The sequence below is a fragment of the Amia ocellicauda genome, unplaced genomic scaffold (genome assembly GCF_036373705.1).
Source record: "Amia ocellicauda isolate fAmiCal2 unplaced genomic scaffold, fAmiCal2.hap1 HAP1_SCAFFOLD_54, whole genome shotgun sequence".
Classification (NCBI taxonomy): domain Eukaryota; kingdom Metazoa; phylum Chordata; class Actinopteri; order Amiiformes; family Amiidae; genus Amia; species Amia ocellicauda.
The window spans coordinates 356,687-380,001 of record NW_027102984.1 but is presented as its reverse complement, the minus strand read 5'-3'; the positions used below and the strand labels follow the sequence as shown (position 1 = coordinate 380,001).

Sequence of the window (23,315 nt, the reverse complement as noted above, 5' to 3'; positions counted from 1 at the left end):
CAGTGCAGCAAGGGATGTTGAAAGTAGCCAGGTACGTGTACAATACTTCAATTATATCTCCTCCAGACAGAAAGAGAGTATTAAGAGCTACGATAAAGTTACACAGGATACGTAAAAAGCTTTTATCACCTGGTATTTCCAGGAGGTCACCCATCTAAGTACTAACCAGGCCCTGGCCCGTTTAGTTTCCAAGGTCTGACGAGATGGGGCGCATTCTGGACGGTGTGGCCGCAAGCCAAGAGGCCTGGCTGCATGATGTCTCTAAATGGCTGGAGGGTATTGACAGAACTTCCAGCAAAAAAAAAAGAAAAAAGATAAATGGAGGGAAAAATATCAGTGCAGCAAAGGGTGTTAAAAGTAGCCGGGTACGTGTACAATACTTCAATTATATCTCCTCCAGACAGAAAGAGACTATTAAGAGCTACGATGAAGTTACCCAGGAGACGTAAAAGCTTGCAGCACCAGGTATTTCTAGGAGGTCACCCATTCAAGTACTGACCAGGTCCTGCCCCGTTTAGCTTCCGAGATCTGATGAGTTCGGGCGCGTTCAGGACAATGTGTCCGCATGCCAAGAGGCCTGGCTGCATGATGTCTCTTAAAGGCTGGAGGGTATTGACGGAACTTCCAGCAAAAGAAAAAAGAAAAAAGAAAAATGGAGGGAAAAATATCAGTGCAGCAAAGGGTGTTAGAAAGTTGCCGGGTACGTGTACATTTCTTCAATTGTATCTCCTCCAGACAGAAAGAGATTATTAACAGCTACGATGAAGTTACCCAAGAGACGTAATAAGCTTGCAGTACCTAGTTTTTCCAGGAGGTCACCAATCCAAATACTGACCAGGCCCTGCCACGTTTTGCTTCCAAGATATGACAAGATCGGGCTCGTTCAGGACGGTGTGGCCGCAAGCCAAAAAGCCTGGCTGCATGATGTCTCTTAAAGGCTGGCGGGTATTGACGGAACTTCAAGCAAAAAAAAGAGAAATGGAGGGAAAAATATCAGTGCAGCAAAGGCTGTTGAAAGTTGCCGGGTACGTGTACAATTCCTCAATTATAACACCTCCAGACAGAAAGCGAGTATTACGAGCTACGATGAAGTTACCCAGGAGACGTAAAAAGCTTGCAGCACCTGGTACTTCCAGGAGGTCACCCATCCAAGTACTGACCAGGACCTGCCCCGTTCAGCTTACGCGATCTGACGAGATCGAGCGCGTTCAGGACGGTGTGGACACAAGCCGAGAAGCATGGCTGCATGATGTCTCTTAATGGTTGGCGGGTATTGACGGAACTTCCAGCAAAAAAAAAAAAAAAAGAAAAACGGAGGGAAAAATATCAGTGCAGCAAGGGATGTTGAAAGTAGCCAGGTACGTGTACAATACTTCAATTATATCTCCTCCAGACAGAAAGAGAGTATTAAGAGCTACGATAAAGTTACACAGGATACGTAAAAAGCTTTTATCACCTGGTATTTCCAGGAGGTCACCCATCTAAGTACTAACCAGGCCCTGGCCCGTTTAGTTTCCAAGGTCTGACGAGATGGGGCGCATTCTGGACGGTGTGGCCGCAAGCCAAGAGGCCTGGCTGCATGATGTCTCTAAATGGCTGGAGGGTATTGACAGAACTTCCAGCAAAAAAAAAAGAAAAAAGATAAATGGAGGGAAAAATATCAGTGCAGCAAAGGGTGTTAAAAGTAGCCGGGTACGTGTACAATACTTCAATTATATCTCCTCCAGACAGAAAGAGACTATTAAGAGCTACGATGAAGTTACCCAGGAGACGTAAAAGCTTGCAGCACCAGGTATTTCTAGGAGGTCTCACATTCAAGTACTGACCAGGTCCTGCCCCGTTTAGCTTCCGAGATCTGATGAGTTCGGGCGCGTTCAGGACAATGTGTCCGCATGCCAAGAGGCCTGGCTGCATGATGTCTCTTAAAGGCTGGAGGGTATTGACGGAACTTCCAGCAAAAGAAAAAAGAAAAAAGAAAAATGGAGGGAAAAATACCACTGCAGCAAAGGGTGTTGAAAGTAGCTGGGTACGTGTACAATTCTTCAATTATATCTCCTCCAGACAGAAAAAGAGAATGAAGAGCTATGATAAACTTACCCAGGAGACGTATAAAGCTTGCAGCACCTGGTATTTCCAGGAGGTCACCCATCCAAGTACTGACCAGGACCTGCCCCGTTCAGCTTACGCGATCTGACGAGATCGAGCGCTTTCAGGACGGTGTGGACACAAGCCGAGAAGCCTGGCTGCATGATGTCTCTTAATGGTTGGCGGGTATTGACGGAACTTCCAGCAAAAAAAAAAAAAAAGAAAAACGGAGGGAAAAATATCAGTGCAGCAAAGGATGTTGAAAGTAGCCGGGTACGTGTACAATTCTCCAATTATATATCCTCCAGACAGAGAGAGAGTATTAAGAGCTACGATAAAGTTACCCAGGAGACGTAAAAAGCTTGCAGCACCAGGTATTTCCAGGAGGTCTCCCATCCAAGTACTGACAAGGCCCTGCCCCGTTTAGCTTCCGAGATCGGGCGCGTTCAGGACGGTGTGGCCGCAAGCCAAAAGACCTGGCTGCATGATGTCTCTTAAAGGCTGGAGGGTATTGATGGAACTTCCAGCAAAATACAAAAGACAAAAGAAAAATGGAGGGAAAAATGTCAGTGCAGCAAAGGGTGTTGAAAGTAGCCGGGTACGTGTACAATTCTCCAATTATATATCCTCCAGACAGAGAGAGAGTATTAAGAGCTACGATAAAGTTACCCAGGAGACGTAAAAGCTTGCAGCACCAGGTATTTCCAGGAGGTCTCACATTCAAGTACTGACCAGTTCCTGCCCCGTTTAGCTTCCGAGATCTGACGAGATCGGGCGCGTTCAGGATGGTGTGGCCACAAGCCGAGATGCCTGGCTGCATGATGTCTCTTAAAGGCTGGCGGGTATTGACGGAACTGCCAGCAAAAAAAAAAAGAAAAATAGAGGGAAATATACCAGTGCAGCAAAGGGTGTTGAAAGTAGCCGGGTACATGTACAATTCTTCAATTATATCTCCTGGAGACAGAAAGAGAGTATTAAGAGCTACGATGAAGTTACCCAGGAGACGTAAAAAGCTTGCAGCACCTGGTATTTCTAGGAGGTCTCCCATCCAAGTACTGACCAGGCCCTGCCCCGTTTAGCTTCCGAGATCTGACGAGATCGGGCGCATTCAGGACGGTGTGGCCGCAAGCCGAGAGGCCTGGCTGCATGATGTCTCTTAAAGGTTGGCGGGTATTGACGGAACTTCCAGCAAAAAAAAAAAAAAAAAAGAAAAATGGATGGAAAAATATCAGTGCAGCAAATGGTGTTGACAGTAGCTGGGTACGTGTACAATACTTCAATTATATCTCCTCCAGACAGATAGAGAGTATTAAGAGCTACGATAAAGTTACCCAGGAGACGTAAAAGCTTGCAGCACCAGGTATTTCCAGGAGGTCTCACTTTCATGTACTGTCCAGGTCCTGCCCCGTTTAGCTTCCGAGATCTGACGAGATCGGGCGCGTTCAGGATGGTGTGGCCGCAAGCCGAGATGCCTGGCTGCATGATGTCTCTTAAAGGCTGGAGGGTATTGACGGAACTTCCAGCTAAATAAAAAAGAAAAAAGAAAAATGGAGGGAAAAATATCAGTGCAGCAAAGGGTGTTGAAAGTAGCCGGGTATGTGTACAATTCTTCAATTATATCTCCTCCAGACAGAAAGAGAGTATTTAGAGCTACGATAAAGTTACCCAGGAGACGAAATAACTTGCAGCACCTGATATCTCCAGGAGGTCACCCATCCAAGTACTGACGAGCCCTTGCCCCGTTTAGCTTCCGAGATCAGACGAGATCGGGCGCGTTCAGGACGGTGTGGCCGCAAGCCAAGAGGCCTGGCTGCATGATGTCTCTTAAAGGCTGACGGGTATTGACGGAACTTCCAGCAAAAAAAAAATGGATAAAGAAAAATGGAGGGAAAAATATCAGTGCAGCAATGGGTGTTGAAAGTAGCCGGGTACGTGTACAATACTTCAATTATATCTCCTCCAGACAGAAAGAGAGTATTAAGAGCTACGATGAACTCACCTAAAGGATTATTAGGAACACCATACTAATACTGTGTTTGACCCCCTTTCGCCTTCAGAACTGCTTTAATTCTATGTGGCATTGCTTCAACAAGGTGCTGAAAGCATTCTTTAGAAATGTTGGCCCATATTGATAGGATAGCATCTTGCAGTTGATGGAGATTTGTGGGATGCACATCCAGGGCACGAAGCTCCCGTTCCACCACATCCCAAAGATGCTCTATTGGGTTGAGATCTGGTGACTGTGGGGGCCAGTTTAGTACAGTGAACTCATTGTCATGTTCAAGAAACCAATTTGAAATGATTCGACCTTTGTGACATGGTGCATTATCCTGCTGGAAGTAGCCATCAGAGGATGGGTACATGGTGGTCAAATAGGGATGGACATGGTCAGAAACAATGCTCAGGTAGGCCGTAGCATTTAAACGATGCCCAATTGGCACTAAGGGGCCTAAAGTGTGCCAAGAAGACATCCCCCACACCATTACACCACCACCACCAGCCTGCACAGTGGTAACAAGACATGATGGATCCATGTTCTCATTCTGTTTACGCCAAATTCAGACTCTACCATCTGAATGTCTCACCTCTTTTTCCTATTTGTAGTGGAGATGAGTGGTACCCGGTGGGGTCTTCTGCTGTTGTAGCCCATCCGCCTCAAGGTTGTACGTGTTGTGGCTTCACAAATGCTTTGCTGCATACCTCGTTTGTAACGAGTGGTTATTTCAGTCAAAGTTGCTCTTCTATCAGCTTGAATCAGTCGGCCCATTCTCCTCTGACCTCTTGCATCAACAAGGCATTTTCGCCCACAGGACTGCCGCATACTGGATGTTTTTCCCTTTTCACACCATTCTTTGTAAACCCTAGAAATGGTTGTGCGTGAAAATCCCAGTAACTGAGCAGATTGTGAAATACTCAGACCGGCCCGTCTGGCACCAACAACCATGCCACGCTCAAAATTGCTTAAATCACCTTTCATTCCCATTCAGACATTCAGTTTGGAGTTCAGGAGATTGTCTTGACCAGGACCACACCCCTAAATGCATTGAAGCAACTGCCATGTGATTGGTTGATTAGATAATTGCATTAATGAGAAATTGAACAGGTGTTCCTAATAATCCTTTAGGTGAGTGTATATGTATGTATGTGTATGTATGTCCAATTGCTTTGACAATACAAATGAAATGAATTGAGAGAGAGAGAGAGAGAGAGAGAGAGAGAGAGAGAGAGAGAGAGAGAGAGAGAGAGAGAGAGAGAGAGAGAGGGAGAGGAATATGAGCTCCTAAAAAACATTTGTTTTTATACATAAGCGGATTTAATTTGTGATTTACAAATGAATATATAGCACTATAAACATACACAGAAGACATGGAATAGAAATTCAGAAGAAAAAGTATTCAAAAAATAATAATTTTAAGAGAAACACAAAAAGAAGAAAGCAGAGAGACAGTTCAGGAAGAAAAGTCAGAAACGAAAAGCTGAAGACAAGAATTGGAGGTAAGAGACAAATAATTAAACAAAAAAATATGTATTAATAAAATAAATAAGCATTCTCAGTAGTTGACTCAGCCAATGAAAATGCAGAGCTCCGATTTGAATAGAGTGACAGTAGGAGAGAGCCCAACTGCCACTGAGACTGATAGAAATCTATCGAACAGCAGTCTGACTGCAGAGCTGCCTTTTGAAATCCGATACCCTGAAGACATTCGCTCTGCACAGGCTAAGAAGGACTACAAACAAGCTGTGATGAGAGCATCTCCTTAGACCCTCATCCTAGACTACACCGGTAAAGGAGAAAACAGGGTCAAGAACAATCTACTGTTCTACACCGCCTTTCACAAAACCCTGTGCCAGACATACCCCAATAACAACAAGAGGGGCATTAGCAGAGGCAGGCAGATCTCAGTGCTGGTAGAGAAAGACACAGACAGTGTGATGCTCACTTTTAATGTATACCACAACGGGACCATCATGGTGCAGGGCAGCGAGAGCAGCCTGGACCAATTAGCTCTCGGCTTCCACACCTCAAAGCAGCAGACTGAGGTAGAGAAACAAGAGCCAGAGCCGGCCACCCTGCAGTCTGCCCCCAGCCACACGGAGCCAGACAGTGCCCCATCTCCCACAGACTGCCCCCCTGTCTCCCCAAAACTCTCCAGCAACATTAAAACACTAAAGGAATGCCTATCAGTGCTGGAGCTGGAGTTTGCGGAGTTCAGGGAGCAGACCTTGAGCACCCTGGCCCAGACCTCCTTGTGCGATCAGTTCCGGGATGAGATGCACAGACTAAAGATGCAGCACAAGGCTGAGATCCATGAGCTGAGAGCAGCAGTGAGAGACCTGGAGGAGCAGAGCCAAACCCTGAGGACGGAGCTGCGCAGAGCGAGGGAGGAGCTGACCAGGACACCCCAGCACAGCCAGCTAAGGAGCCTGCAGAGCCAGCTGGAGGAGCTAAGAGAGGAGCTACACATCACTGGAGCACAGAGACTGCACTGCACTGACCCCACAACACCTCCAACCCCTGACGCACCCACTGATCCACCCACACTCCCCACCACTCCTGACACACCCACTATCACCAGACCTGCCACTAATACACAACCCCCTGAAACGCCACTCCCCCAAAACACACCCGCTGCCCCCACCACTCCCGACGCAAACCCGGAGTGGCAGGTCAACGCAGAGGTGGTCATTCTGAGCGAATCCAATGGGAAGTTCCTGGTTGAGAGGCGCCTCTTCCCTGGGCGAAAAGTGAAAAAGCTTTGGTGCTCCACAGCACAGAGAGCCCTGGAGCTGCTCTCCAAGAGGAGGCTTTGCCAAGTCAAACACATCCTCATCCACACCGGCACTAACGACCTGAGTGCCCGCAGGGGCGATGTGGCCTCAGCCCTGAGACAGGTAGCAACGAAAGCCACAGAGGAATTCCCAACTGCCAAAATTTCCATCTCCACACTGCTGCCCCGCACAGACGTGCCCCTGCACATCATCCAGGCCATCAACGCAGAAGTGTCCCGAAGATGTGCCCTCCTCCCCAACGTCCACCTGGCACACCACTGAGACATCCAGCCACATCACCTGTATGACCACGTCCACCTCAACAAGACGGGTGTGAGGATCATCTCAAAGGTCCTCAAGGACACAACCCTGGGCCGAAACCCCACACACCCCCACCTCGAGACCAGGAGCAAACCCCCCAGCCCCCGGCCACATCCCCAGCCACCGGCTCCACCCCAGCCCCAGCCCCTGAGACCCCGCGGCCCCATTCCCCACCCCCCCATCCCATCCCCAGAGGGCCCGTCCAGCACAGCAGAGCGGACAGCCGGGGACCAGCACAGCCACACAGCCACGCAGCAGCGGCTTCCAGAGCCTGGAGGCCCGATGCTGCCCAGCTGGCCCAGATAAGGCAACTCCTCAGTGTCATCTGTACCACACTGCTGAGTTAACTGAGCCTCAACACACATATATATGGTTGTGGAGATGGAGAGTAAGAAAAAATGTGATTTAATTATTCTGATATTTTGATGCAAAGATAAAATCTTTGAGTGATTATTATGTATATCCATATATAATTATTAATAGTAATATAATATCAGTTGTAGACCACAAATTAAACTTTCTTATGTAGAAGAGACAAGTATAATAAAATATATGAACATGTCCTTTAAAATAAGCAGTTGGAATATGCAGGGTTTACGCTCCTCAACTTTTGGAATGAAGAGCACAGGCCCTGAACTGATCAACACTGTAAATAGTTCAGATGTTTTCATTCTTGTAGAGACTTGGTGCTGTGCAGATATGTCTATACACTGGATGGATACAATGGATACAGGGAGCTGATTGTGCCCTCCTATAAAAAACCCAAAGTCAGGTGTGGCAGGGCCTCGTGGGGGATTATCGTGTGGTACAGGGAGGAGCTCCGAGCAGCCCTATGCCCAGTACAGAGAGGAGACACACACCTGTGGATGAAAATCAGAAAAGACACCCTACAAAATAACACAGATATATACCTATGTGCAATTTATATGCCACCCGCAGACTCCCCCTACTATAATGAGGAAGGCTTTCATGAGCTTCAAAACGAAATCTGCCACTTCCAGACCCTGGGCTCTGTACTGCTGTGTGGCGATCTCAATGCCAGGACTGGCAGAGAGATGGACTACATCAATACAGAGGGGAACACACACCTGTTTGGAGACTCCCCGCTGTGCCACACACACACCTCCACACTGACACAGCCACGACAGCGTGGTAAACAAGAGCAGGAAGCAGGTAGTGCGCCTATGTAAAAGCCTGGGTCTATATATCATCAATGGCAGGACCAGGGGGTACTCTCTGGGGAGATTCACATACTGCTCGGCTCTGGGCAGCAGTGTGGTGGACTACGCCATAACTGACCTGGACCCACAAGCCAACAATGCGTTTATAGTCAGACAACAATCTCCACTATCAGACCACAGCCAAATAACACTTTACCTAAAAAGATCAGCGCAGCCACAAGTCAGAGCCAAACTTCCCACAAAACTGGTCTCCCTGCCACCCAGTTAGAGATGGTCAGAGCCCAGCACAGAGAACTACACAAGAGCCCTGAATAGTGATGAGATTGAAAACATGTTAGACAGATATCAATCCTCACACTATCAAATAAACCAAAACGGAATAAACTCAGCCACCAAAACACTGAATGAAATATTTGAGAGACTGGCTTTAAAATCAAACATTAAAACAATTAAAAACCAAAATATGAAATCGTCTAAAAGAAAAAAAGAACAGTGGTGTGACCAGGAGTGTGAAACTTCTAGGAAACACCTGAGACATCTCTCCAACACTAAACACAGAGAGCCCGACAACCAGGAGGCTCGCCTCAGCTACTGCCAGGCCCTGCGGCACTACAAGCAACTCCTCAGTAAGAAAAAAGACCACTATATGGGCAGAATAAATACCCCAAAAACAAAAAATGAAATACCAATTCAAAATGGAGAAATCTGGAAAACACACTTTGAAAAACTTTACCAAAATGTTGAAAACAATCCAAAGCCAGAACAGGTTAAAATATTAAAAAACCTAAATAAATTGGAAGAAATCATTAAGAATAACCAAAATCCCTTAGATAACCCATTTACAATACAGGAACTAAAACATCAACTCAAAATCCTCAAACCCAGGAAAGCCAGCGGCCCCGACAGCATCAGCCCTGAGATGCTGAAGCACAGCAGCCCGCAGCTGCAGGAGGCTCTGCTCAAACTCTTTAACCTGGTGCTGAGAGCCGGGTGTTTCCCTGAGGTCGGGAATCAAGGATTGATCACCCCGATTTTTAAAAGTGGAGACAAATTAGACCCCAATAACTACTGGGGCAGCTGTGTGAGCAGTAACCTGGGGAAGGTGTTCTGCAGTATCATCAACGCCCAGATACTGGCCTTCCTTACCAAGCACAGTGTCCTGAATAAGAGTCAGATTGGCTTCCTACCAAAACACCGCACAACCGATCATATTTACACTCTACACACCCTCATAAATAAATATACCCAAAACAATAAAGGAAAAATATTTGCCTGTTTTGTAGACTTTAGAAAGGCATTTGACTCAATCTGGCACAAGGGATTATTTTATAAACTTCTACAGAGTGGTGTAGGGGGTAAAGTTTATGACATCATTAAATCAATGTATTCTGAAAACAAATGCGGAGTTCAAATTGGCAACTCAAGAACAGAGTTCTTCACTCAGGGGCGGGGAGTGAGACAGGGCTGCAGTCTGAGTCCAACACTGTTCAACATCTACATCATCGAGTTGGCCACAGTGTTGGAGCAGTCTGACGCCCGCAGCCTAACTCTCCATGACACAGAGATCAAGTTCCTGCTCTACGCAGACGACCTGGTGCTGCTGTCGCCCACAGAGCAGGGGCTTCAGCAGAACCTGGCGCTGCTAGAGCAGTACTGTCAGAAATGGGCCCTGGCAGTCAATCTGGACAAGACCAGAGTTATGGTTTTCCAGAAAAAAGCCCCATCTCAGGGAAACAGGTACCGCTTCACTCTGGGCAGCACTGGATTAGAGCACTGCACCAGATACAACTACCTTGGCCTGACCATCAGTGCGTCAGGGAGCTTCAGCCTGGCTATAAACGCATTAAAAGACAAGGCACGCCGGGCATTTTATGCCATAAAGACACAATTTGGGAAAACAACAATACCAATAACTATTTGGATTAAAATATTAAACTCCATCATCCAACCAATCCTGCTATATGGGAGCGAAGTGTGGGGTCCCCTCATGAACCTCAATAACAACAATTGGGACAAAAGCCCCATGGAAATATTCCACCTAGAATTTAATAAAAACATCTTACACGTACACAGAAACGCCCCCACGGCTCTGAGGCTCACAGAGCCCGAACACACAATGACCAAAACAACAACAATTGGGAAAATTGACATGTACCTGAAAAGCAAATACACAAAAGATTAGAGACACGAATTAGAATTACAAAACAAATTGGAATGCTACCGGGCCCTGAATAGAAACATTACATTGGCTGAATACTTAAAAATCCAAAATATAAAAGAGAGACAAAATCTAACTAAATACAGGCTCAGTGACCACAGCCTCGCCATTGAAAAAGGCCGCTACAGAAAATTCTGGGTTGCCAGAGAAGAGCGGCTGTGCAGCCAGTGTGACCTAGGGGAGGTCGAAACACAGGCGCATTTCCTGCTGTCCTGCCCTAAATACACAAAAATCAGGGAGACATACTTTAAAATATTAAAAATGCATATCCCTGAGTTCAGCATGATCCCCGATTGCTGCAAACTCCCCGTCCTGCTGGGAGAGGAGGAGCGCACTGCCTTCTTAGCAGCGCAATATGTATCCACCTGCCACAGCCTGCGAGACAGTGTGTAGACACCAGCCTGTGGCACTCCATTTGCAAAACAAAATAAAAACAGTGATTTTTCTGATGTCATGACACAAATTTTGATACAAACAACAAATATGGTTTATATCCTACTTAATTTTATTTCAATGTGTACTATATTTGTTCCACTGAATCTTGTATTGCAATGTTTTGTCTTGATTGATAGAACATTTGTATCTGCTTTGGCAATATTGTGATAGATCATGCCAATAAAGCACCTTTGAATTGAATTGAAATGAATTGACAGACAGACAGACACACGCACACACACACACACACACACACACAGAGCCAGCCAGCCAGACAGCCAGCCAGCTCAGCCATGACATCACGAGCCTCTCTCAGCTGACTGCTATGACATCACAGAGCACGTACATTCCGTTGCTTGCCGTCTGTCAACCACTCAGTCACTGCCAGCCAGACTGGCTGGCTGGCTGGATGGGGGGGCTGCTTGCTGCTGCTGCGTATCTTAGCAAGCTAATTTGCCTGACCGGCCTTCCTATTCCTCTGCCCAAATGCCCACCTAAGCCCAATCTGCTGTTCACCTGGATCACAGCTCCGCCCCAACAAGGCAGATCCTCCCAAAAATGGTACAAACTGATCCACGTTCCCCTCCACGGAAAGCTTTATCCCAAAATAAGGGACACATTCTGTAACAACATAACGAATGCCCACCCAACCTGTGACAAAACTGATAAAAAAGAAAAACGGTCAGTCCTCCTGGTGGAGGGACACACAGCCACCCTGGCTGCCCAATATGTCAGCGCCTACCACAGCCTGAGGGACACAGTGACACACGAGCACCGGCTGTAAATATAATGTAAATACTCGTTTGTAATGCATGTCATTGTATTTCAAAAAGGAATCTGGAAATAGTAAACCTATTTTCTTTATTTGAATGTATTAAAGATCACATTTTATTACATTTTCTTTTTCTGTAATTCATTACATTATATTGAGATTCATAATTCTATTATTTATTTTCCGTATGTATGTATGTATGTATTATTGTATGGAAGGAAAGTTAGAAATGATTTTCTCAAACCTGTTTTTCTCTCTTGTATACTTAAGAAAGATAAGGTCAAGCTAGAAGGTCAGGAGGCCATAAGGTAGTTTGATTTCTGTTTGTTATTTACGATGAGAACCTTGGAGACAATGTCAAACGGTATGACCTACGTGCCTGTTCCTTAAAACCATGTGTAGATCTATGAACTCTGTTCTATAATGAAATATGTTCTGCTTAGTTAGCCTTTAAGATAACATAGTAATGATTTTCTAGCATGTATGTATGTATGTATGTATGTCCAATTGCTTTGACAATACAAATGAATTGAATTGAGAGGGAGAGAGAGAGAGAGAGAGAGAGACAGACAGACAGACAGACTGACAAACACAAACAGACACACACACACACACACACACACAGACACACACACAGCCAGCCAGCCAGCCAGCCAGCCAGCTCAGCGATGACATCACAAGCCTCTCTCAGCTGACTGCTATGACATCACAGAGCATGAACATTCCGTTGCTTGCCGTCTGTCAACCACTCAGTCACTGCCAGCCAGACTGGCTGGCTGGCTGGATGGGGGGGCTGCTTGCTGCTGCTGTGTACCTTAGCAAGCTTATTTGCTTGACCGGCCTTCCTACTCCTCTGCCCACATGCCCACCTATGCCCGATCTGCTGTTCACCTGGATCACAGCTCCGCCCCAACAAGGCAGATCCTCCCAAAAATGGTACAAACTGATCCACGTTCCCCTCCACAGAAAGCTTTAGCCCAAAATAAGGGACACATTCTGCCCAATATGTCAGCGCCAACCACAGCCTGAGGGACACAGTGACACACGAGCACCGGCTGTAAATATAATGTAAATACTCGTTTGTAATGCATGTCATTGTATTTCAAAAAAGGAATCTGGAAATGGTATACCTATTTTCTTTATTTGTATGTATTAAAGATCACATTTTATTACATTTTCTTTTTCTGTACTTCATTACATCTTATTGTGATTCATAATTCTATTATTTATTTTCCGTGTATATGTATGTATGTATGTATTGTGACAAACCAAGGGGCAGGGTCATACATGGCAGATATGTCAGGCCAGGTCTGCTGCAAGGTGTGTACTCTAGGGTAGAATACCGACCCTAGGCAACTACACTCCCCAGAAACCCTCAGGCAGCCATTCTAGCACCTAATGTGGTCACTTGGTGTTACTTCCTCAATTATTCATCAGGTATATAAGGCAGGCCTGAGAGAGAGAGAAGTGAGAGACAATAGGGTGAGTTATCTGGAAAACAGAGGTAGCTCATAAGGAGAAAGCCAAGACTTATTTATTCCAGACTTTGTTTAAAATAGAATGATTATGTAAGATTAGTTACAACTCCAGTGTGAGTTAGGTTTTGTTTTCAGATTTGTTTTGTTTGAAGTAAACATACAGGCACAGCCCTGTATTTGCAACCTCCTCCCTGGGTCATGACTGGTTTTTACTCCTAAGAAGATCACAGAGAAGACCCGCACATGTGTACAGCCAAGGCGTTTTGTCACATTTGGTGTAGAATGCGGGCAGCACCTCATGAAACCCAGACTGGCTGAGTGAATTTTTTTATCCAAAAAAAAAAAACTACAGGCTGTAATAGCCCAACAGGAAGCGACCAGGGTGCAGCAGGTGGCTCACCAGGATGCTATGCGGATGCATCAGGAAGCACTGCAGGTCCAGCATGATACAAATAAAATGTTTAGAGAAGAGCAGGAAAAGGTGACTAAAGAGCTGAAAGAGAGTGTTGAAGCACTTGCAACCAGGATTGGTCCACAGGGGGCTGCAACCCATTCCACTCCCCGCACCAATCACTTTCTGCAGAAAATGACAAAACAGGACGATGTTGAGGCCTTCCTTATGACCTTTGAGAGGACAGCGGAGAGAGGGATGGCCAAAAGATTCCTGGGCAGGGCTTGTGGCACCTTATCTGGCAGGGGATGCACAGAAAGCGTACTTTGATCTGGAGCTGAAGGACGCCCAGGACTATGATAAATTGAAAGCGGAGATAATGACCCGATTGGGCGTGACCACCGCAGTGAGGGCACATCGGTTTCAGCAGTGGGCCTACCAACCAGGACAACCAATCCGAACGCAGATGTTTGATCTGATCCATCTGGCCAGGAAATGGCTACAGCCAGAGGTCCATTCATCAGCCGAGGTGGTGGAGGCCATAGTCCTTGACAACTACCAACGCTGTTTGCCCAAGGACGTTCGACGCTGGGTTGGCCAGAATGAGGTGCTGTCCGCTGACACCTTGGTGGCCATTGTAGAGCGGTTCTATACAGCCGGAGCAGCAGAGCATGTACCGGAGGTTAAAAACTCATTCCCCAGGCCATGACGAACCAGCGGACCGGGTAAGATGGTTCCAAAGTACTCTGGGAAACATGACGCGCTGGGTTGGAAGAAAAGAGCAAGACTGGGGGGGGCAAAGGTGGGGCCTAAAGCCGAGACTAAGGGTTATAGGGGGTCACCATCACAACCAATTGTCTGCTACAATTGTGACAAAGTAGGACATATTGCGGCCCACTGCCCAGGTAGAGAGGAACCAATGCAATGTAATGTGTGTGATATGGGGAAAGAGAAACCGGTATTTTATGCCTGCCCTGTTGGGACGGATGTTTTCATAGGCGGAGTACCTAATCCAAAACACATGTGTACAGTGATAGTCGATGAGAAAGAAGTGGCTGCTCTACTCGACTCTGGCAGTATGGTTACACTGGTCACAGAAAAATTAGTAGCGACCAACAAGCTGGATAGACATCAGGAGCTCAGTATCACATGCACACATGGTGACACACGCCCCTATCCCACAGCCCTTGTAAACATACAGACAGAGGCCGGGAAACTAGATTACGAAGTCGGTGTGGTACCCAACATGCCATATGATGTGATACTGGGACGATATTTTCCTAATTTTGGAAAACTAGATAGAAAACATAGTAAATTGGAAATGCACACTGAAAACTGTAAGCCAGAAGTTGCCTCGATCCCACAACTAGAGCTAAAAGTAGACCTGGTCCCAGTTGAGTCGACAGTGAAGGTTTTGGTTGGGGAAAATTAAACTGAAAACATAGGGTTGGAATGTAGTGACGTAGATGACCCTATGGAGGGTGAGGAACCCAGCACTAGCAGGGTGGGTGAGAATCCATTCATAGAGACCCCTGAAGCTGACAATGTAGAAGTGTTAGTGTTAGAGGGACTCCCCACTGATTTTGGCAGCGCACAGGTGCGAGATCTCACTCTACACTATGCTAAAGAAAATGTGAAGGTAGTAAATGGGACCCCTATGACTACTGCAAACCCGCCAACAGCTTATCCTTATTTTATGGTAAAAAATGACCTATTGTACCGTGTAAATAAGATAGGGGTGGACATTGTGGAGCAATTGCTAGTTCCCACCCCATTCAGACGAACAGTTCTCAATCTGGCACATGGGCATATCCTGGGGGGACATCTGGGGATGGACAAAACCAAGGATAGACTCCTGAGGAGGTTTTACTGGCCAGGCGTACATGCAGACGTGACAGAACATTGTAGCTCATGTCCTGAATGTCAACTACATGCTCCTAAACCAGCCTTCAGAAGCCCACTGGTCCCTTTGCCCATCATAGAGACCCCCTTTGCTAGGATAGCTATGGATGTGGTGGGACCTCTCCCGAAATCAGCCAGAGGGCATCAGTATATACTGGTTATTTTGGATTATGCCACCAGGTACCCAGAAGCCATTCCACTGCGGACCATGGCTTCAAAAGGTATTGCAAAAGAGCTAATGTTGATGTGTAGTAGGGTGGGGATACCGAGGGAGATATTAACAGATCAGGGCACACCCTTTATGTCTAAGGTTATGACCGATCTGTGTAAATTGTTGCAGGTTAAGCAGTTGAGAACATCAGTCTACCACCCACAAACAGATGGGTTGGTTGAGAGATTTAATAGGACCCTGAAGTCCATGCTAAGAAAGGTAATCGATAAGGATGGGAAAAATTGGGAATTCATGCTGCCCTACTTGATGTCTGCCATTAGGGAAGTCCCACAGGCTTCCCTGGGCTTTTCGCCTTTTGAACTGTTATATGGGAGGCACCCCAGGGGGATATTAGACATAGCCCGTGAAACGTGGGAACACGAGTCCACTCCTTTCCGGAGTGTAGTCGAGCACATCAATGCTATGCAAGAGAGAATAGCCACAGTCACTCCCATTGTGAGAGAGCACCTAAGGCAGGCACAGGAACACCAACAATTCGCCTATAATCGTCAGGCTACACTGAGGGTGTTCCAGCCTGGTGATAGGGTGTTGGTGTTGGTTCCCACTGTAGAATGTAAATTTCTGGCTACGTGGATGGGACCTTATGAGATTATAGAGCGAATACGGGAAGTGAACTATAAGGTTCAGCAACCCGGCCGCCGACCCCCAGAACAAATATATCATGTCAACTTAATAAAAGCCTGGAAGGACAGGGAAGTGTTGATGTTGACTTACCCCCCTCAGCCACTAGGGACACCGAAGGTGAATATTGCAGCTGCCTTGTCACCTGACCAGTTGAAGGAGGTGAACGACTTGATAATACGTAATAGGGAAGTTTTCTCAGGCATACCGGGGCGTACCCATTTAGTCTCTCACAACATTGTGTCTCTCCCAGGAAAGAAGGTAAATATGAGGCCTTACAGGGTACCAGAAGCTCGCAGGAACACTATTAGAAATGAGGTTAAGGAAATGCTGGAGGCAGGGGTTATTGAAGAATCCCACAGTGAGTGGTCCAGCCCTATAGTCATGGTTTCCAAACCTGATGGCTCCTGGAGATTCTGTAATGATTTTAGAAAGGTTAATGAAATTTCAAAGTTTGATGCATACCCAATGCCCCGAGTAGATGAATTGTTAGAGAATATTGGGAATGCTCGCTATATTTCAACTATTGACTTAGCCAAGGGCTACTGGCAGATTCCCTTGACCCCGGGTGCCAAAGAAAAAACAGCCTTTGCAACCCCAGATGGTCTGTTTCACTACACAGTGATGCCCTTTGGCCTGCATGGTGCTCCTGCCACCTTTCAAAGGTTGATGGACCACATACTTAGACCACACAGGACGTATGCGGCAGCATATTTAGATGATGTGGTCATTCACAGTCCAGATTGGGAATCACATTTGTCTCAGCTCCAAGCGGTATTGGATTCAATACATGCAGCAGGCCTGATGGCTAATCCAACCAAATGCAATTTGGGGTTGGAAGAGGCCAAATACTTGGGCTATACAGTAGGGAGGGGTATGGTGAAACCCCAAATATCCAAGGTTGAAGCCATAAACTCTTGGCCTAGGCCTGTCAATAAAAAGCAGGTTAGGGCATTTTTAGGGTTAACTGGGTATTACCGGAGGTTTATTCCCAACTATGCTACCTTAGCGGCCCCTCTGACTGATATGACTAAGGCTACAGAACCCAATATGGTTAGATGGGGTGATACAGCAAACCGGGCTTTCCGGAGCCTACAGGAGGCGCTCTGCCGCAACCCCGTTTTAATGGTACCAGACTTTCAGAAAGAATTTATAGTCCAGACGGACGCCTCTGAGGTGGGGATCGGAGTGGTTTTGTCCCAAAGAATGGGTGATCATGAACACCCGGTGTTGTTCCTTAGCAGAAAGTTGGAATCCAATGAAATAAATTATTTGGTAGTTGAAGAAGAATGTTTGGCAGTGAAGTGGGCTTTGGACAGTCTTCGATACTATTTGTTGGGCAGGCACTTCACCCTGATCACTGACCATGCCCCCCTCACTTGGATGCATCGTTCGAAAGACAGGAATGCCCGTGTGATGAGGTGGTTTTTGAGTCTCCAACATTTTCATTTCACCCTGCAGCACAGGCCAGGGAAGGCCATGGGGAATGTTGATGGGCTGTCCCGGGTGCATGCTTTTTTGCAGCTGTCGCTCGACCTATGGGGTCGCAGCTGGGGGGGAGGATGTGGGACCAACCAAGGGGCAGGGTCATACATGGCAGATATGTCAGGCCAGGTCTGCTGCAAGGTCTGCACTCTAGGGAAGAAAACCGACCCTAGACAACTACACTCCCCAGAAACCCTCAGGCAGCCTAATGTGGTCACTTGGTGCTACTTCCTCAATTATTCACCAAGTATATAAGGCGGAAAGATAGAGTCAAGCTAGAAGGTCAGGCCAGAAGCTAGTTTGATTTCTGTTTGTTATTTACGATGAGAACCTTGGAAACAATGTCAAACGGTATGACCTACGTGCCTGTTCCCTAAAACCATGTGTAGACCTATGGACTCTGTTCTATAATGATATATGTTCTGCTTAGTTAGCCTTTAAGATAACATAGTAATGACTTTCTAGCATGTATGCATGTATGTATGTCCAATTGCTTTGACAATACAAATGAATTGAATTGAGAGGGAGAGAGAGAGAGAGAGAGAGAGAGAGAGAGAGAGAGACAGACAGACTGAAAAACAGACAAACAGACACACACACACACACACAGACATACACACACACACACAGAGCCAGCCAGCCAGCCAGCTCAGCGATGACATCACGAGCCTCTCTCAGCTGACTGCTATGACATCACAGAGCACGTACATTCCGTTGCTTGCCGTCTGACAACCACTCAGTCACTGCCAGCCAGACTGGCTGGCTGGCTGGATGTGGGGGATGCTTGCTGCTGCTGCGTACCTTAGCAAGCTTATTTGCTTGACCGGCCTTCCAACTCCTCTGCCCACATGCCCACCTATGCCCGATCTGCTGTTCACCTGGTCACAGCTCCGCCCCAACAAGGCAGATTCTCCCAAAAATGGTACAAACTGATCCACGTTCCCCTCCACGGAAAGCTTTAGCCCAAAATAAGGGACAAATTCTGTAACAACATAATGGATGCCCACCCAACCTGTGACAAAACTGAGAAAAAAGACAGTGACACACGAGCACCGGCTGTAAATATAATGTAAATACTTGTTTGTTATGCATGTCATTGTATTTCAAAAAAGGAATCTGGAAATAATAAACCTATTTTCTTTATTTGTATGTATTGAAGATCACATTTTTTTACATTTTCATTTTCTGTACTTCATTACATCTTATTGTGATTCATAATTCTATTATTTATTTTCCGTGTAGATGTACACTCACCTAAAGGATTAATAGGAACACCTGTTCAATTTCTCATTAATGCAATTATCTAACCAACCAATCACATGGCAGTTGCTTCAATGCATTTAGGGGTGTGGTCCTGGTCAAGACAATCTCCTGAACTCCAAACTGAATGTCTGAATGGGAAAGAAAGGTGATTTAAGCAATTTTGAGCGTGGCATGGTTGTTGGTGCCAGACGGGCCGGTCTGAGTATTTCACAATCTGCTCAGTTACTGGGATTTTCACGCACAACCATTTCTAGGGTTTACAAAGAATGGTGTGAAAAGGGAAAAACATCCAGTATGCGGCAGTCCTGTGGGCGAAAATGCCTTGTTGATGCTAGAGGTCAGAGGAGAATGGGCCGACTGATTCAAGCTGATAGAAGAGCAACTTTGACTGAAATAACCACTCGTTACAACCGAGGTATGCAGCAAAGCATTTGTGAAGCCACAACACGTACAACCTTGAGGCGGATGGGCTACAACAGCAGAAGACCCCACCGGGTACCACTCATCTCCACTACAAATAGGAAAAAGAGGCTACAATTTGCACAAGCTCACCAAAATTGGACAGTTGAAGACTGGAAAAATGTTGCCTGGTCTGATGAGTCTCAATTTCTGTTGAGACATTCAGATGGTAGAGTCAGAATTTGGCATAAACAGAATGAGAACATGGATCCATCATGCCTTGTTACCACTGTGCAGGCTGGTGGTGGTGGTGTAATGGTGTGGGGGATGTTTTCTTGGCACACTTTAGGCCCCTTAGTGCCAATTGGGCATCGTTTAAATGCCACGGCCTACCTGAGCATTGTTTCTGACCATGTCCATCCCTTTATGACCACCATGTACCCATCCTCTGATGGCTACTTCCAGCAGGATAATGCACCATGTCACAAAGGTCGAATCATTTCAAATTGGTTTCTTGAACATGACAATGAGTTCACTGTACTAAACTGGCCCCCACAGTCACCAGATCTCAACCCAATAGAGCATCTTTGGGATGTGGTGGAACGGGAGCTTCGTGCCCTGGATGTGCATCCCACAAATCTCCATCAACTGCAAGATGCTATCCTATCAATATGGGCCAACATTTCTAAAGAATGCTTTCAGCACCTTGTTGAATCAATGCCACGTAGAATTAAGGCAGTTCTGAAGGCGAAGGGGGTCAAACACAGTATTAGTATGGTGTTCCTAATAATCCTTTAGGTGAGTGTATGTATGTATGTATGTATGTATGTATGTATGTATGTATGTATGTATATGTATGTATGTCCAATTGCTTTGACAATACAAATGAATTGAATTGAGAGGGAGAGAGAGAAAGAGAGAGAGAGAGAGAGAGAGAGAGAGAGAGAGAGAGAGGAATATGAGCTCCTAAAAAACATTTGTTTTTATACATAAGCGTATTTAATTTGTCATTTACAAATGAATATATAGCACTATAAACATACACAGAAGACATGGAATAGAAATTCAGAAGGAAAAGTATTCAAAAAATAATAATTTTAAGAGAAACACAAAAAGAAGAAAGCAGAGAGACAGTTCAGGAAGAAAAGTCAGAAAAGAAAAGCTGAAGACAAGAATTGGAGGTAAGACCTTTCACCTATAGAGACAAATAATTAAACAAAAAAATATGTATTAATAAAATAAATAAGCATTCTCAGTAGTTGACTCAGCCAATGAAAATGCAGAGCTCCGATTTGAATAGAGTGACAGTAGGAGAGAGCCCAACTGCCACTGAGACTGATACAAATCTATCGAACAGCAGTCTGACTGCAGAGCTGCCTTTTGAAATCCGATACCCTGAAGACATTCGCTCTGCACAGGCTAAGAAGGACTACAAACAAGCTGTGATGAGAGCATCTCCTGAGACCCTCATCCTAGACTACACCGGTAAAGGAGAAAACAGGGTCAAGAACAATCTACTGTTCTACACCGCCTTTCACAAAACCCTGTGCCAGACATACCCCAATAACAACAAGAGGGGCATTAGCAGAGGCAGGCAGATCTCAGTGCTGGTAGAGAAAGACACAGACAGTGTGATGCTCACTTTTAATGTATACCACAACGGGACCATCATGGTGCAGGACAGCGAGAGCAGCCTGGACCAATTATCTCTCGGCTTCCACACCTCAAAGCAGCAGACTGAGGTAGAGAAACACAAGCCAGAGCCAGCCACCCTGCAGTCTGCCCCCAGCCACACGGAGCCAGACAGTGCCCCATCTCCCACAGACTGCCCCCCTGTCTACCCAAACTCTCCAGCAACATTAAAACACTAAAGGAATGCCTATCAGTGCTGGAGCTGAAGTTTGCGGAGTTCAGGGACTAAAGATGCACCACAAGGCTGAGATCCATAAGCTGAGAGCAGCAGTGAGAGACCAGGAGGAGCAGAGCCAAACCCTGAGGACGGAGCTGCACAGAGCGAGGGAGGAGCTGACCAGGACACCCCAGCACAGCCAGCTGAGGAGCCTGCAGAGCCAGCTGGAGAAGCTAAGAGAGGAGCACAGAGACTGCACTGCACTGACCCCACAACACCTACAACCCCTGACGCACCCACTGACGCACCCACTGATCCACCCACACTCCCCACCACTCCTGACACCCCCACTATCACCAGACCTGCCACTAATACACAAACCCCTGAAACGCCACTCCCCTAAAACACACCCGCTGCCCCCACCACTCCCGACGCAAAACCCGGAGTGGCAGGTCAACACAGAGGTGGTCATTCTGAGCGACTCCAATGGGAAGTTCCTGGATGAGAGGCGCCTCTTCCCTGGGCGAAAAGTGAAAAAGCTTTGGTGCCCGACAGCACAGAGAGCCCTGGAGCTGCTCTCCAAGAGGAGGCTGTGCCAGGTCAAACACATCCTCATCCACACCGGCACTAACGACCTGAGTGCCCGCAGGGGCGATGTGGCCTCAGCCCTGAGACAGGTGGCAAAGAAAGCCACAGAGGAATTCCAAACTGCCAAAATCACCATCTCCACACTGCTGCCCCGCACAGACGTGCCCCTGCACATCATCCAGGCCATCAACGCAGAAGTATCCCGAAGATGTGCCCTCCTCCCCAACGTCCACCTGGCACACCACTGAGACATCCAGCCACATCACCTGTATGACCACGTCCACCTCAACAAGACGGGTGTGAGGAAGGTCCGTTTTTAGTGTTTCTCTGAACACATCCAAGCTTACCTAGGCGCTACATATTATTTTCAATTACCCGTAATTCTGATCTGTATTTTGGCTTGTTAATAGAAGTTATTGAAGTTGGACTCCTAATTCAAAATAACCAATATGTATCTCAACGTAATTTACTGACAGACATCACTCTTTATCACTTTCACTTTTGAAGGAACTGCTTTGTATTCTGTGTATTGTTTTATTGTAGTGCTGCTTCCTTTCTTGGCCAGGTTTTACTTGCAAAAGTGATTTTATTCTCAATGTAAGCTCAAAGTCAAATAGTTTAAATAAGAAAACAATGTATTGAAATGAGAACATCATGAACCTGTGTAATTGTGCTGAAGGACAAGCACTGAAAGCAGAGAGAATTTTGTGTTTGGCATTGAATAGCCTTAAAGAAAACTATGCCGTTTTTGGAAACTTTCATATTTAAGTTGAATGTAGGCAAAAACATTCCAGTCACTCTGAAGAGAGAATACAGTTTACTGTGCGAATAAGTAGCCCCTGAATTGAAGATAAAAATCAAAAGTGCTGTTCGTAATTAGTTTACACTTTTACATCAGATGTCTTGTTTTTGCGTTCCAAATTGAGGAGTTGTGGCATATAATGTAAATGAAGTTACTTCACTAGTAGTGCGATTTCTACGTTGTGTATGTGTGTTTGTATATATGAACTCATACATTTTTTAAAGATTGTATTTGGAAAACAAATTCAGGTATAGCACGTGTCCCCCTTTTGAATGGGTTCTATATATAACATTTTAAAACGAATGGTTCTGTGTAGAACGCTATGTTTGGGGGTTCTTCATGTAACCCCTTTGAAGGGGTTCTACATAGAACCATAAAGGGATCCACCAGAGCGATTACTCGAGGAACCCTTTATGGTTCTGTGCAGAACAATTTCTTCTAAGAGTGTGGAGTGTCGCCACACAATTTCTCTCAGAGGGCTTTTGACCAATGGCAATCCAATCCTGAATGACGTCACCACTAT

The 23,315-nt window shown here is 46.1% G+C and overlaps 1 non-coding gene and 10 pseudogenes across 1 annotated transcript; all 11 read right to left on the bottom strand.

Moving 5' to 3' along the window:
* Positions 1-117: 117 nt before the first annotated feature.
* Positions 118-236, bottom strand: LOC136737838 (uncharacterized; annotated as a pseudogene).
* Positions 237-450: 214 nt separating this feature from the next.
* Positions 451-569, bottom strand: LOC136737712 (uncharacterized; annotated as a pseudogene).
* A 542-nt stretch (positions 570-1,111) lies between these two features.
* LOC136737780 (uncharacterized) lies at positions 1,112-1,230 on the bottom strand (annotated as a pseudogene).
* A 214-nt stretch (positions 1,231-1,444) lies between these two features.
* LOC136737837 (uncharacterized) lies at positions 1,445-1,563 on the bottom strand (annotated as a pseudogene).
* Positions 1,564-1,777: 214 nt separating this feature from the next.
* On the bottom strand, positions 1,778-1,896 carry LOC136737813 (uncharacterized; annotated as a pseudogene).
* A 216-nt stretch (positions 1,897-2,112) lies between these two features.
* LOC136737732 (uncharacterized) lies at positions 2,113-2,231 on the bottom strand (annotated as a pseudogene).
* Positions 2,232-2,444: 213 nt separating this feature from the next.
* Positions 2,445-2,553, bottom strand: LOC136737728 (uncharacterized; annotated as a pseudogene).
* A 215-nt stretch (positions 2,554-2,768) lies between these two features.
* On the bottom strand, positions 2,769-2,887 carry LOC136737673 (uncharacterized; annotated as a pseudogene).
* Positions 2,888-3,096: 209 nt separating this feature from the next.
* On the bottom strand, positions 3,097-3,215 carry LOC136737482 (5S ribosomal RNA). The gene has a single exon (XR_010812440.1). It is a non-coding gene; the product is annotated as a 5S ribosomal RNA (ribosomal RNA).
* A 215-nt stretch (positions 3,216-3,430) lies between these two features.
* LOC136737671 (uncharacterized) lies at positions 3,431-3,549 on the bottom strand (annotated as a pseudogene).
* A 215-nt stretch (positions 3,550-3,764) lies between these two features.
* Positions 3,765-3,883, bottom strand: LOC136737716 (uncharacterized; annotated as a pseudogene).
* Between the last annotated feature and the right edge of the window lie 19,432 nt (positions 3,884-23,315).